Genomic DNA, 13129 nt, shown 5'->3' on the forward strand with positions numbered 1-13129 from the left:
GGTCTGAAAAAAGTTCAATTGAACATCCCTAGTGTTCATCCTAGTGGAAATTGATGTCTGGTGTAGTATTTGTGGGCCTGACTATCAGACATTTGGTTTCCCGGAATTTAAGAAAATGTAGCTATTGAAGCAAGTTACACTAGACAACTTGAAAATTGGTAGGTATGTCTATCATGTTGAGACCCACATACAAGCATCAAGTGCTACCAAATTTGATTTGCCTGTACTAGACCGATGGACGACACAATCCTGTGAAACGTTTTGTCATGAACTTTTTTTGTTGACGTTTTGCACATTGTTTTGATTGGATTTCGTTTTGTTTGCTTTCATGACTTGTTTTCCTGTCTGTTCATGACTTCCCAGTCTTCTTGTTATGTCGTCATCTCGACTTTTTCTCTTCAGCCCTGCTCTTTGTGTGTGTATTTAGTGCCCGTTTTCTGTTCATTGTCCAATGTTGCTTGTGTTGTTGTCCGTAGTGATGAGTCTGTTCTTTGTGTTTTGTCACTTTGTATCTCAGTTGTTTAAGAACTTTATTAATTCTAGTATCTTGATCCTGCTTCCCTTTGTCTTTGTTTACAATTTTCTTGATAGATATTTTCGGAGAGTATATGCTGCACTTCCGCTTCTCCTTTCCTACTTTCTGCACTTGGGTCCACCTGCCTTGTTTATCTGCACACCACCACAACCCCCCAAAAACGTGAAAATTTTAAGTTTCATCATTGCGTTTTGATGGAGCATGGCAAAACAGTGGTGATTTGCCATGATGCTACTTGCGTTGGAATGACTGGTGTATCAAGCGTGTGTTTATTGCACTACATTGTTTTGGATTGCATTGCATTATCTATTTGTGGGAGAATAAATTGACAATAAGACTTTGGTTCACTAACATGCTTGATAAATGCTGGATTATTTTCTTGCTGCATTTCTCTGCCTTTGTGCTCCTGTTCATGTTCCACAACGTGTCCTGTGGCCCCCTTTCCGCTCTCTTCTCATTTGAGGGCTCTGTGTCACGGGGCACTCTGACATGGAAATGTGGAAATCCCTGTCCCAACAATGAGCTCATCTGTGCCCAGACAGGGTATCCTGGCCTTTTTACGCCATCACTGGAAAGGTTTCACACAGTTGCTTTTTCCCCCCAAACAAAAACTGTGCAATGATACACGGCTTTGGTGGCTGAGACAGGTAAAAAGAAAGGCTTAAGGTAGAACATCAAAAGAGAAGAAGGTTTAGGGGACATATTTAAAACATTTTATTAATGTCTTAAATATCTGTAGCATGTTTTTGTTAAAATACACCAAGATTCAAGAATTACAGAACCCATTTTTTAAGCCTCCTGGAATTTAACATGTTTTGAGGGGGTGGAGGAAGACCTGAAGAACAAATGTTGAGTACAGCTTTACGACCAAGGGCTGAGCTAGGTGGTTGAACAAGGAATGCATCTTCTACTTTCAGACGCGGAGCTTAGTGTGGTACAAAAGAAAAAAGTGAGTGCCTGGAACACAATCAAAGCATCTTCACTCATGGAGACAGCACTTCATACACTACATTCAGTTGTCACCTTCACTGAGCAATCTAGCATGTGTCACCTATCAGAGACAAACACAAATCTGTGGATCTAAGGAATCAATGCAGCTCATCTTAACCTTTGGCTCTGACATGATAGTGTTTCATACAGGTCAATGATAGTGTAGTGCAGTGGTCACTAACTGGCGGACCGCAGTCCGATAGTGAGACTTTGATCATTAAGAATTTGTCATTCGGTAATGCTGCGTATTCCACACGTAGCAGGCCAGGGATGATCACACTTCGTGGTTGTCTTAATCCACAATTCACAGAGAGCAGGATGGGGAAACTCACACGTCACCGTCTTTGTAGCAGAATCCCAAACAGCCACGGGGACAGGCAAACAAACGTGCTTAGGCAGAATTTGTGATCTGAGGCAGGAGGGGGTTCACGGGGTAGCATCTTCCATTGATGAGTGTCGAACAATCTGAGAATGAATGAGTCATCAACAATGCCTTAAATAGGTGGCTGTGGCTGAGTGGGAGAGGTGGCATGGCTGACCTTGTCTGACAGACTGTCACAAGTGCGGGGGTGGTAAAAACCAACCTTTGCTGACTTCAGTCAGAATGAACTTATCTTGCAAAATACTGTTGAAAAAAACAAATCAGATGATTTAGATTTTGTAAAAAGGCAATGGAACCGAACATGTACGTGCAAGTCTGGCAAAAACTCTGTATTTTCCACTACCAACCCAGGCTTAACTTCGCTCCTCCCGACATACCAAGATGTTTGTCTCTCAATCAACATGTATCCCTTTAACAGACTTCCCTGACACCAATTGCTACTGTCCTTTTAGGCAGGGCTTTGGCGCCATCATGTGGCATTTTAGAACATTATACCAAAAACGCAAACAGAGAATGGAGGCATTTTTCAGAGAATAGCTTGGGACAGGTTTCACCGAAAAAAATAAAAAAAGTGAATTGGTCAGTAGGTTAGTGATTCACTGTACTGGGATTTGACCAAAATATTTTATTCTCACTCTTAAAATAAGATTGGCGGCACGGTGGACGACTGGTTCGAGCGTCTGCCTCACAGTTCTGAGGACCGGGTTTCAATCCCCGGCCCTGCCTGTGTGGAGTTTGCATGTTCCCCACGTGCCTGCGTGGGTTTTCTCCGGGCACTCCGGTTTCCTCCCACATCCCAAAAACATGCGTGGTAGGTTTATTGACAACACTAAATTGCCCATAGGTGTGAATGTGAGTGCGAATGGTTGTTTGTTTGTATGTGCCCTGCGATTGGCTGGCAACCAGTTCAGGTACCACGCCTCCTGCCCGATGATAGCTGGGATAGGCAACAGCACGCCCGCGACCCTAATGTGGAGAAGCGGCTCAGAAAATGGATGGATGGATGGAAAATAAGATTGGACTTTGTTCTCTTGGCACATGTTTGTATGCAGGCTCAGAAAACGCACATCGTTGAAAGACAGCAATAGGTTTGATAGTAAGAAATGCTGTTCTTTTAAAAAAAAAAAAATTATCCTACCAAAGATGTGACTGAGATGGCTATGAAAACACGATGGCCGGTTATTATGCGTTTTTGTAACACGTCCGTCATAGATTCTCCAAGAGTTACGCCTCTTCTCCAGCTTGCTCTTTGCCTGCCTGACCTTCAGGGTTTATAATTCCTCTCTCGTTCACCTCGCCCCGATAGACTCCTTTTTGAAAACATGAAAGTGTGACCTCTTGTTGTTAGCATAATGAACTCTGGAATTTTTCCACCCTAGCTCCCTTGGGATAGAGTGGTGGCAATGATGCTCCCATCCTGTCATTCTTCCCACTGTCCTCCTCCTCGAGGAAAGGAGGGGGCCTTTCCTCGATATGTTCTTCCCACTCTCTCCTGCAGTATCAGGTTTCCTGGTTTTCCGAACGCTCGCATGTTTTCATAGTGGAGGGATGCCTTGCCCTTTTCATGAAAGGATATTTCTTGCTTATTTCCTCAACGGTTACTTCAATATTATTCTCCTTGAATGAAACTAAAGGGCCATGAATTGAAATGGCCAATGTTTTTTGCGCGCCCTCTAAAGGCAAATAGATGAAAGCGCAAGCCCTCTTTCTGAAATTGCAGAGAATGAGCGTAAAATGAGCATAATAAATTACATCCATCCACCCATTTTTTTCTGAAACACTTATCCTCACTACAATTACATTAAATTGAAATTAAATCAGGGCTGGACAAATTTGTGCTCAAGGGCTGCATTTAGTTGTTTAAAATGGACAGATGGGCAAGGTCATTTGTTCATGAGGTTAAAAAAAGAACACTTCTGACACAATGAATGGAAAGAGTAATTTCAAGTACAAATTGTAGAAGGAAACAAATATTTTAATTTCATAGGAAAATATAGAGGAATCATTTAAAGAAAGACATTAAATAGTATACTGTATCATGGTGAGAGTTGGAATGGAAAACTGAAATGCAATATTACAATTTTTCCAACACAGCCAAATTCAGAGGAATGTCTGAAAAATGCCGGCGGGGCTGAGGTCAGACAAGTTACTACACACATATATTTGGGGACTTTAATTAACCATAACTGTGTGTCACTTCTTGGTCGTGTTGCTTTCACTCTTTTGTCCAGTTTAAAGTTAAAGTCTGGAGACTGAACACTCGAATTTGTTCCTTTTTCTAAAAAATAAAAAGTTAAGTAGTCAATGAATAGTAGTCCAATGAATAGCTTGCAATGGTATAAATTAAGATACAGTAAGTGGTGAACTTCCAGAGGTTAAAGAAAAGTAGCCAAGGTTACCCAAAACTGAAAAATAATGTACATTTGTGAGTTGTACAAAAAGGCACAGTCTCCAGACTTTAAATGTAAACTGAACAAAAGAGTGAAAGCAACACAACTTACAAATGCCACATAGTTTTGGAAACCTCCACAACAGAGTTGGGAAGAACTTTCTGAAGAATATTTAATTTTCATTTTAGAGATAATGCCACGAGTGTGTTCAACTGTTATACCTGCCCAAGGTATGTACTTAAATGAGTCAAAGGTTTAGAATTTGAATTTTGAATTCAAATAGTTTATTTGTTCTTGGCTTTTATTCCAGGGTAAAAAGAGAAATTGAACTGCACACATTTCAATTTAAAAAAAGCTGGAAAAACCGGGGTGGCTGTGTTTGCATTCGAGCAATCACATCAGAACTCATTTAAAAAGGGGGTCAGCACATACCTGCCACCATTTAAAGTGCCTTTGATTGGCTCCAAATAAATTAAGGTGGGAGCATATGTACAATTATCCCAAGAACTCAAATAAATGCCCCTCAAATACTGTATCAAAACATTGGTGGAATTGGTGACAGAGAGGGCAATTTTCATTGTTTTAAATAGTGATGAATAATGAAGGAAAAGAGCTGCAGCTAAAAGTGTGATTTTTTTTTTGTTTTTTTGTCCAGGACACAAAAGTAACAGTAACCTGTTAACAATACTCATAGTGTGTTATTAGTGTGAAAGTAGGCACAGTAAGTAGTGAAAGATGCCGTGTAGCAATTGCTAAATTAGCGACATAATATCCATCCATCCATTTTCTTTACAGCTTATCCTCACTAAGGTCGCGGGCTGCTGGAGCCTATCCAAGCTATCTTCTGTCTTTTTCAGGAAATTGATTACTATTTTTTTTTATTCGGGTTAAATTAAGTTTGAGTCATTTTACTCATGTACAACTGTCAGGTCCCACCTATGTGACTGAACAAAATGCACTGGAGAGCAAATGGTGAAGTATCTTGATTTTCATGCAAGTGCAAGGCTCGCTGGCGCGTTTGTCAATTTGGCAGACCGGTCTGCGCCAAGATAGGTGCACCCACGCAATGAAGGTGTGTTCCTTGACATCCGCCCGGTGCATATGACAATTTGGTGACTAAAATTCGGTCTAAACTTTCACCTGCGCAGACCACGTCTAACTTTTGGTGCAAGGTAGACTGTTGGTCTATTGTGATTTTGGTGAATTTGATTGTGGTGCAGGCCGACCGCAGACATGTGTCAGACTTATTTAATTCATAATTTTGTGAACAGCGTGCATCAAACCCTCTGAATCGTTGTAGGAATCAATTCATTGAATGCATTATTATTGTTATTATTGTATATTTTTAAACCATTCCACTAACTGGCCCACATACAGCTATGGGGGTCAGGGGTTGGAAAAGACTGATCATTGAATGTGATATATAGAAGCTCAAAGAGATCTGCGGCCATATTTAAGTCGCCAGCAGTTTTTCACCAGCTCATTCTGCATTTAATACGGGTATCGCATAACAAGCAGATAAAGAACAGAGAACACATTCAAAAAACATTAAAAAAACGAGGCGTGGAACAAAGTGGGGGAAAAATGGTCAGGCGTGATCTTGAACCCTCACTGTTGTGCTCACAATGCTTGCACTTGTTTGATTTGTTTAACCAGCTCGAGCTGGATGTCGAGTCCCCACAGTGTCACTGGCAGCTTTTTTTCACTAAATCAGAAGCTCCTGCACGGGGGAAAATGGACCGCTGAAACCAAACCTGATGGCGACCGCTCTCCAAATCACCACTTTTCACAACACAGCGTGCGTCAGGACAAATGTTCACTTCAAGGTGGCCTTTTGCGAAGCTTGTCTGTGTGTTCAGTCGTATCAATCATAAAAGCTAATAGAGCACTTTGCAATTAGGGAAGCTCTCCCTTGTTACTCATAGCTGTGTTATTTGTTGCTTTGCGACGATACTCTGCAAGTTCCAAGAATCAATTCTCAAACGAAAAGGACCAATCTTTTCCCGTAACTGGATGGCTTACAATTGGTTGATTGCAAAATCAATAGGTGGCCTCTACTGGCCAATCATTCTTCACAATAGTTTTCAAAGTATGGAGTAAATAAAATATTTTTTTTTTTTTAAAAAGCATTGCTTCATGTGCTTGTTTACCAAATAAAATAGGAAATGTTCATAATTATTACACCATCAACATCAAAATATTCAGCTCATTCAGGACATTCGGGAAAATACAGAGAATTTGTCGACGATTACGTCTCACAGTAACCATGTTTCGTTACTTTCTCAATAAATGTGAGCTAAATAGACTAACGTCTGGGCATGTATCATTGGATGATGTTTTCATCCATTTGAACCCCGGTCCTCAGAACTGTGAGGCAGATGTGCTAACCAATTTGGTCACTCAGCCTTCGCAAAGGTGCAGAGTGGTGAATCTAGACTCTGACTGGTTGAAAAAAAGAAAAGGCCATTTGAACGATGTTTGTGTGTTTGACACCAGCACTCGGGATTATGAAGGACTTGGGCATCCTACATTTGGCCACATGTAGAAGCTGAAATCTGATTGGACGAAAAAATAAATAAATACATATAGTGTACATGATGGGAAGCTGGGCAGCCAAGACATTCATTCATTCATTTATTTTCCGTACCACTTATCCTCACTAGGGTCGCGGGCGTGCTGGAGCCTATCCCAGCTGACTCTGGGCAAGAGGTGGGGTACATCCTGAACTGGTCGCCAGCCAATCGCAAGGCACATATAAACAAACAACCATTGCACCTACGGGCACTTCAGAGTCTTCAATTAACCTACCATACATGTTTTTGGGATGTGGGATGAATGAATGTTTGTGTGTGTGTGTGTGTGTGTGTGTGTGTGTGTGTGTGTGTGTGTGTGTGTGTGTGTGTGTGTGTGTGTGTGTGTGTGTGTGTGTGTGTGTGTGTGTGTGTGTGTATGTAGGACGACTGGTTAGCACATCTGCCTCACAGTTCTGAGAAGCAGGGTTCAAATCCCGGCCCCGCCTGTGTTGTGTTTGCATGTTCTCCCCGTGCCTGGGTGCGTTTTCTCCGAGGAGAAAACATCCCAAAAACATGCGTGGTAGTTTGATTGACGACTCAATTGCCATAGGCGTAAATGTGTGTGGAAATGGTTGTTTGTTTATATGTGCACTGCGATTGGCTGGCGACCAGTTCAGAGTGTACCCCGCCTCTCGCCCAAAGATAGCTGGGATAGGCTCCAGCACGCCCGTGACCCTAGTGAAGATAAGCGGAATGGAAGATGGATGGATGGATATTATATGTATTATAGTAGATTAATGTATTATATATTTATTATATATATATATATATATATAGTATTAATAATTGAATTAAGTTGTAATTGTAGAAGTCTCCGAAGGCCCTCACTGGTTGAGGTTAATAAGAGTGTGGGAAAGATTAATAAGTGTGGGATTGTGGTGCTTCATGCAGCTTTACAATATGTAAAAAAAAACAAAAAACATTGCAGCCACATTGCAGATTTCACCTATTGTCGGGGTGGTCCGAAACCTAACCCCTGCAATGCTATAATTAAAACTTTTAACTGTTTCCAATTCTCACATTCTACAATTGTACATTTCATAAATTCTACAGCATTTCAGTTGAGCACCATATCTTGAGCATTCAGTTTCAGTTTCTACAGAAATTGCATTGTCTAGTTTAACTTAACTATTTTGTTGTATTTACATTCTGAACACTTTGGACAATGTGCCTGCCTGTCCAGACGTGCAGTAGGAAAAATCTAACCTTGATAAATAATTTCCAAGGTAAGTGTCAGATTCCATCGCTGAAAGGCTGCCTGTTTGTGTTGGTATTTGCTGACTTGGTGCGTGAGTATGATGGTGGTTTCTTGTGTTTATAAGGATTGCTTTTGTAAATGCGAATGAGATTTTTGTGCATTTCTTAACCCTCTTGTTTAGGTTTGATTTTCAGGATTAGCAATAATACTACTGGGTCAATCTGACCCGGGATGATGTGTGTAGTTTTTCACCAATGTCACCTTTGTTTATGTTTGCTTCTCAGGACCAGCAATCTCAGCAATCTCAGGACCAGAAATAATGTTGGGTCAACACCCAGGGTCCCAATGTTGGGAGCCTGGGTGTTTTCAGTTGTCCAAAAGTGTCACTTTTGTAAGTATGAATGACTGCATGTTTATTTTGCATTCCTTACGCCTTCTGTTTAGGTTTACTTCTCAGGCTCAGCAATAATGCAACTGGGTCAGTTTGACCCAGAATGTGTTTGCTTCCCAGGATGAGTAATAATGCTACCAGGTCAATTTGACCTGGATTACGTTTTGAGACAGTGGCACTGAAGAGAGAAAAGAAGCAGAGCTGCAGGTGGAGGAAATGAATATGTTGAGGTTCTCTCTAGGAATGACCAGGTTGGATAAAATTTGAAATGAGCTCGGTGTTAGAGAGGAGGATGCAAGGACATAGGCTTACATGGAAAAGGATGACACGTAACAGGACAAGCCGAAAGGAAAAGATGTTTACTTATCCAAGTGTCACCAAAGTGAATAAGATGTTTTTGTGTGATTTTAACTTTCCTGTTTCTCAGGAAGAGCAATAATGTTGCTGGGTCAATTTGACCGGGGAGCGTTTCGTTGTCCGAACTGCTTTGTAAATGTGATTGAAATTTTTGTGCACAGTATTTCTCAACCCTCCTGTTTAGGTTCTCTAAACTTGGGGTGTTGATTTATCCAAAAGTCTCACCTTTATAAATGTGATTAAAAGATTTTGTACGCTATTAACCCTTGTAACCCTTGCAATAATGTTGGTGGGTCAGTTTGACCTGTTTGCGTGTTTAGTTGTCCAAAACTGCCACCTTTAAAAATATGAATGACATGCTTTTGTATTATTAACTCTCGCGCTGCATTCGTTTCTTAGGAATGACAATAATGTTGTCAAGTAAATTTGACCCAGGGCATTCTTTGCAAAATTTTCAGGAATAAAAAAAACAACAAAAAAACATCTCAAAAAGTGACTCAATAATAATTAATAATCAGAAAGGAAGCACTTCAACCCACCATTTGATTGCAAATACGTGGATTAAATCCACTACAATTAATGACTTTTCATTATATTTGTTTAACATGGGTCAATTTCACAGGGGGGCTTCATTTATCCTCATACCACAGCATCAGTGGACGTGTTAGAACTGAGAGCTCGCCGGAGTGCCATCAGTAATGCACACAGCACATTCCTGGAGGTTAGATGACATTCCCAGATATTTCCTTCCTGTTCCTCCCTGGCCTCAGGCTCATGGTTTTTACACTAAAACTTGTGAAACCAATGGGATTAGCGTTTGATGGGTACGATACACACCACTTACACTACATACAGTATTTTATATGACGAGTAAGTGTGTTGGTCCGGAACACTACCCAACAAAACTTACTCAGTAGCGCCCCAGGAAGGTTGATAGAATTTTCCAGATCTTAAATAAATATAATATATCCAAAATAAAAACAAATAAATAAGTATATAAATAAATACATTTTCCTGCTTCAAAGTGAATCCAGGCCTGTCACTCTGACATCTGTGGTCATGTAGTCCTTTGAACGCCTCGTGTCGGACCGCCTGATGAGCGTCACATGACACAAGCCAGACCTCCCGCAGTTTGCCCACCAACCAAAGAGGTCAGGAGATGGTCCCTCCTCCCGCTTTCCCGACAGAGCAGGGATCCTGTTTGTGGAATCAAACAGGATCATTCCTGATCACTTGCTATCTGCTAGAGCATCAGTGTCCCAAGGCACAAGCAAATTATGGTTGCGGTGTTATAACCCTTTAAGCAATGGATATTTTAACACAAACTGTGTAGCAACATACACAGGCAGACAATAGAACAAAACACAGCCATGTATTTTTTATCCCCTATGAAAAATGAAAAATATTACTGCAATGTTCTGAGGACCATCTCCATGTATAGTCATATATCTGTATTATACTGCCCCCGGGTGGCAAAGGCACAACCACCAGAAGGAACAGCACAGTGTCCATTGAATTGAAGCAAAAAAAAAGATAAATAAATGGCAATATGTCCAATTGTTTACATTCTATTTAATTACGTCATAGTGTATTATAGTGCCGTTTTCCTTAATAAAAAAAAAACACATTACAAACATTGTTGAGCTTTTGATAGGCTTAAACGGCTTAATGGTATTTATTATTATTATTATTATTAATAATGGCGGCACGGTGGAAGACTGGTTAGAGCGTCAGCCTCACAGTTCTGAGGAGCGGGGTTCAATCCTCGGCCCCGCCTGTGTGGAGTTTGCATGTTCTCTCCAAGCCTGCGTGGGTTTTCTCCGGGCACTCCAGTTTCCTCCCACATCCCAAAAACATGCATGGTAGGTTGATTGAAGGCTCTAAATTGCCCGTAGGTGTGAATGTGAGTGCGGCTGGTTGTTTGTTTGTATGTGCCCGGCGATTGGCTGACAACCAGTTCAGGGTGTACCCCGTCTCCTGCCTGATGATAGGTGGGATAGGCTCCAGCACGCCCACTCCTAGTGAGGAGCAGCGGCTCAGAAAATGGATGGATGGATGGATTATTATTAATATATCATATAAAATATGATCTGAGACACAAGTATTTAATTTACGAGTGTGGTCATGAAACAAATTAAACTCATATCTCAAGGAACCACTGTACTTGGTTAGTGCACTGGTACCACTAGAGGGCTCCCAAGAGCAATTAGTCCCAGAGTTTTGAGGGAGAACATCAAACTACATTAATTGGATGAAGGTAGCTCATGTTTTTTTTTTAACTAAAGCTTTCAAGTTTTAAGATGCAGAAATAAAACTTCAATTAAACATAGAAAGTCGATAGATGCATACTTAACTTCTTTTTTTTAAACAATTTTTGTCACCTTGGTTCATGTACTCTTGTTCAGTTGCATCATTCTGTATTTGCTTGCCATTTTATTTTGTTTCTATTTTATGTTACTTGTATCAATATAAAGTGATTTTATTTGTTGTTGTCCTTGCAAAACAAATTGTTTTAGCACATTGGTTTTGCAATTTTTTTCCCCAACCAAAACTAACATACCAGATGAGACTTTTACAGTAAAGGCACAGTGTACTGGTTTATATTTTGTCACTTTTAGTCATCGTATTCGACAATCGACATCCTACTTCGTGCTTTAATCACTTGGAATGTGAAATCACTCCAATATGCTCTTGTGGTGGAATGTGCCACCTTTTGACATTAAAACCCACACATGGGTAAAGACAGACATGCCATGCTGACAAAAGCTCCAGAGGTGTGTAACATTGAGTTTACAGTAAGCGTGAAAGATCATTAATGTATATTATCGGCAGAAATAGAGGACCCCAAAATCAGTCATCTGGATGAAGGGTAAACACCGCATCCATACACACAATACTGGTTTGTACTGATGTGTTGTCTTTACAGGACGATTGGACATTATAGAACAATATTTAAGAAAAGGGCCGTTGTCGGCAGGATTCGAACCTGCGCGGGGAGACCCCAATGGATTTCTAGTCCATCGCCTTAACCACTCGGCCACGACAACTGCATGCGTAACTAGACGTAGCCCTGGATGATGAATGGTGAACATAATTTTCAACCGAGCCAGCCGGACAGCCGCTCCTCATTAGCATAGGGAACGCCCCGTTTTGCACTTTGACTTTTCTTAAAGGGACATGCGAACGAGTCAGCGGCGGAAAAAAAAAAAAACATAAATAACCCCCCACCCCCCAAGAACCTTGTTTATACATTGTATCTCATCATTTAGGCCACTGTATCATGAACCCCGCTGCTTTGTTTTGGATTCGTGGACAATCCGGGGACTGGATAGAGGATCAAATAGGGATAAATAATCAATAATGTGGTTTAATAAATTGGTCAATTCTCCTGCTATTTTAGTTTCACAGGAAGAGCAATAATATTTCTGTATCCATTTGAGCCGGGATATATTTAGCTATCCTAGAGTGTAAGAAATGGAAAATGAAATGCCCATTTGAATCAATATTAAGTGCATTCCCTCTCACAGATCATGGATAATTCATTCATTTTATAATTGATAAATATGATGGTCATGTGACCGAGTTTATGATTAATCATAAAAAAACATAATAACACAATCAAAACTCTGCAACATTTATCAAATATAACATCACATAATAAATGGCTGTGCCTTGCGACTGACTGGCGACCAGTTCAGGGTGTAGTCCGCCTTTCGCCCGAAGTCAGCTGGGATAGGCTCCAGCGCCCCGCGACCAGGATAAGCGGTGTTGACAATGGATGGATGGATAATAAATGGCATGGCATGGCAGTTCACTTACAGTACTACCAAATATTTCCTAGCTGGCTTTCAAATCAAGACAGAACCACCACAAAGTCGTCACTTGAGAGGAGACAAAATAGGTCAAGTCGAGAGAGAGGAGCGATAAGTCTCCTATAACGTTATTTTGTCTCGTCAATTGTATTCAGATATGTTATTCTCGTTCATTAAACGTGTACTATATCTTGTTTTAATATTATAACCTTAGGAGGTCGTTAAATTTTCAATGACAGTCAGGCAGGCAGATCAATTTGACTTTTTAAACTCTCTCAGGCTTTGTGGTAGTGGGGAAAATGGACTGTCTTGCTAAATAAATGTATTTGAAACGTGCCATATGAAATATTGTCTTCAGAATATTGTTCGGTCTAGCCGGGCAGCTATCTAGCAAACACAGCCCAGATGTAAACGAGATTAAGTTAACCCTGCCTCCTCAGCAAATACCAAATCGAAATACTGCTCGCTACATTTCAAATACGTTGACAGACCATCTGAATT

The 13129-nt window shown here is 40.7% G+C and overlaps 1 non-coding gene across 1 annotated transcript; it reads right to left on the minus strand.

The window, feature by feature from the left end:
• Nucleotides 1-11781: 11781 nt before the first annotated feature.
• On the minus strand, nt 11782-11863 carry trnas-aga (transfer RNA serine (anticodon AGA)). Its single transcript has one exon. It is a non-coding gene; the product is annotated as a tRNA-Ser (tRNA).
• Between the last annotated feature and the right edge of the window lie 1266 nt (nt 11864-13129).

The sequence above is a fragment of the Phycodurus eques genome, chromosome 12 (assembly GCF_024500275.1).
Source record: "Phycodurus eques isolate BA_2022a chromosome 12, UOR_Pequ_1.1, whole genome shotgun sequence".
NCBI classification, from domain to species: Eukaryota; Metazoa; Chordata; class Actinopteri; order Syngnathiformes; family Syngnathidae; genus Phycodurus; species Phycodurus eques.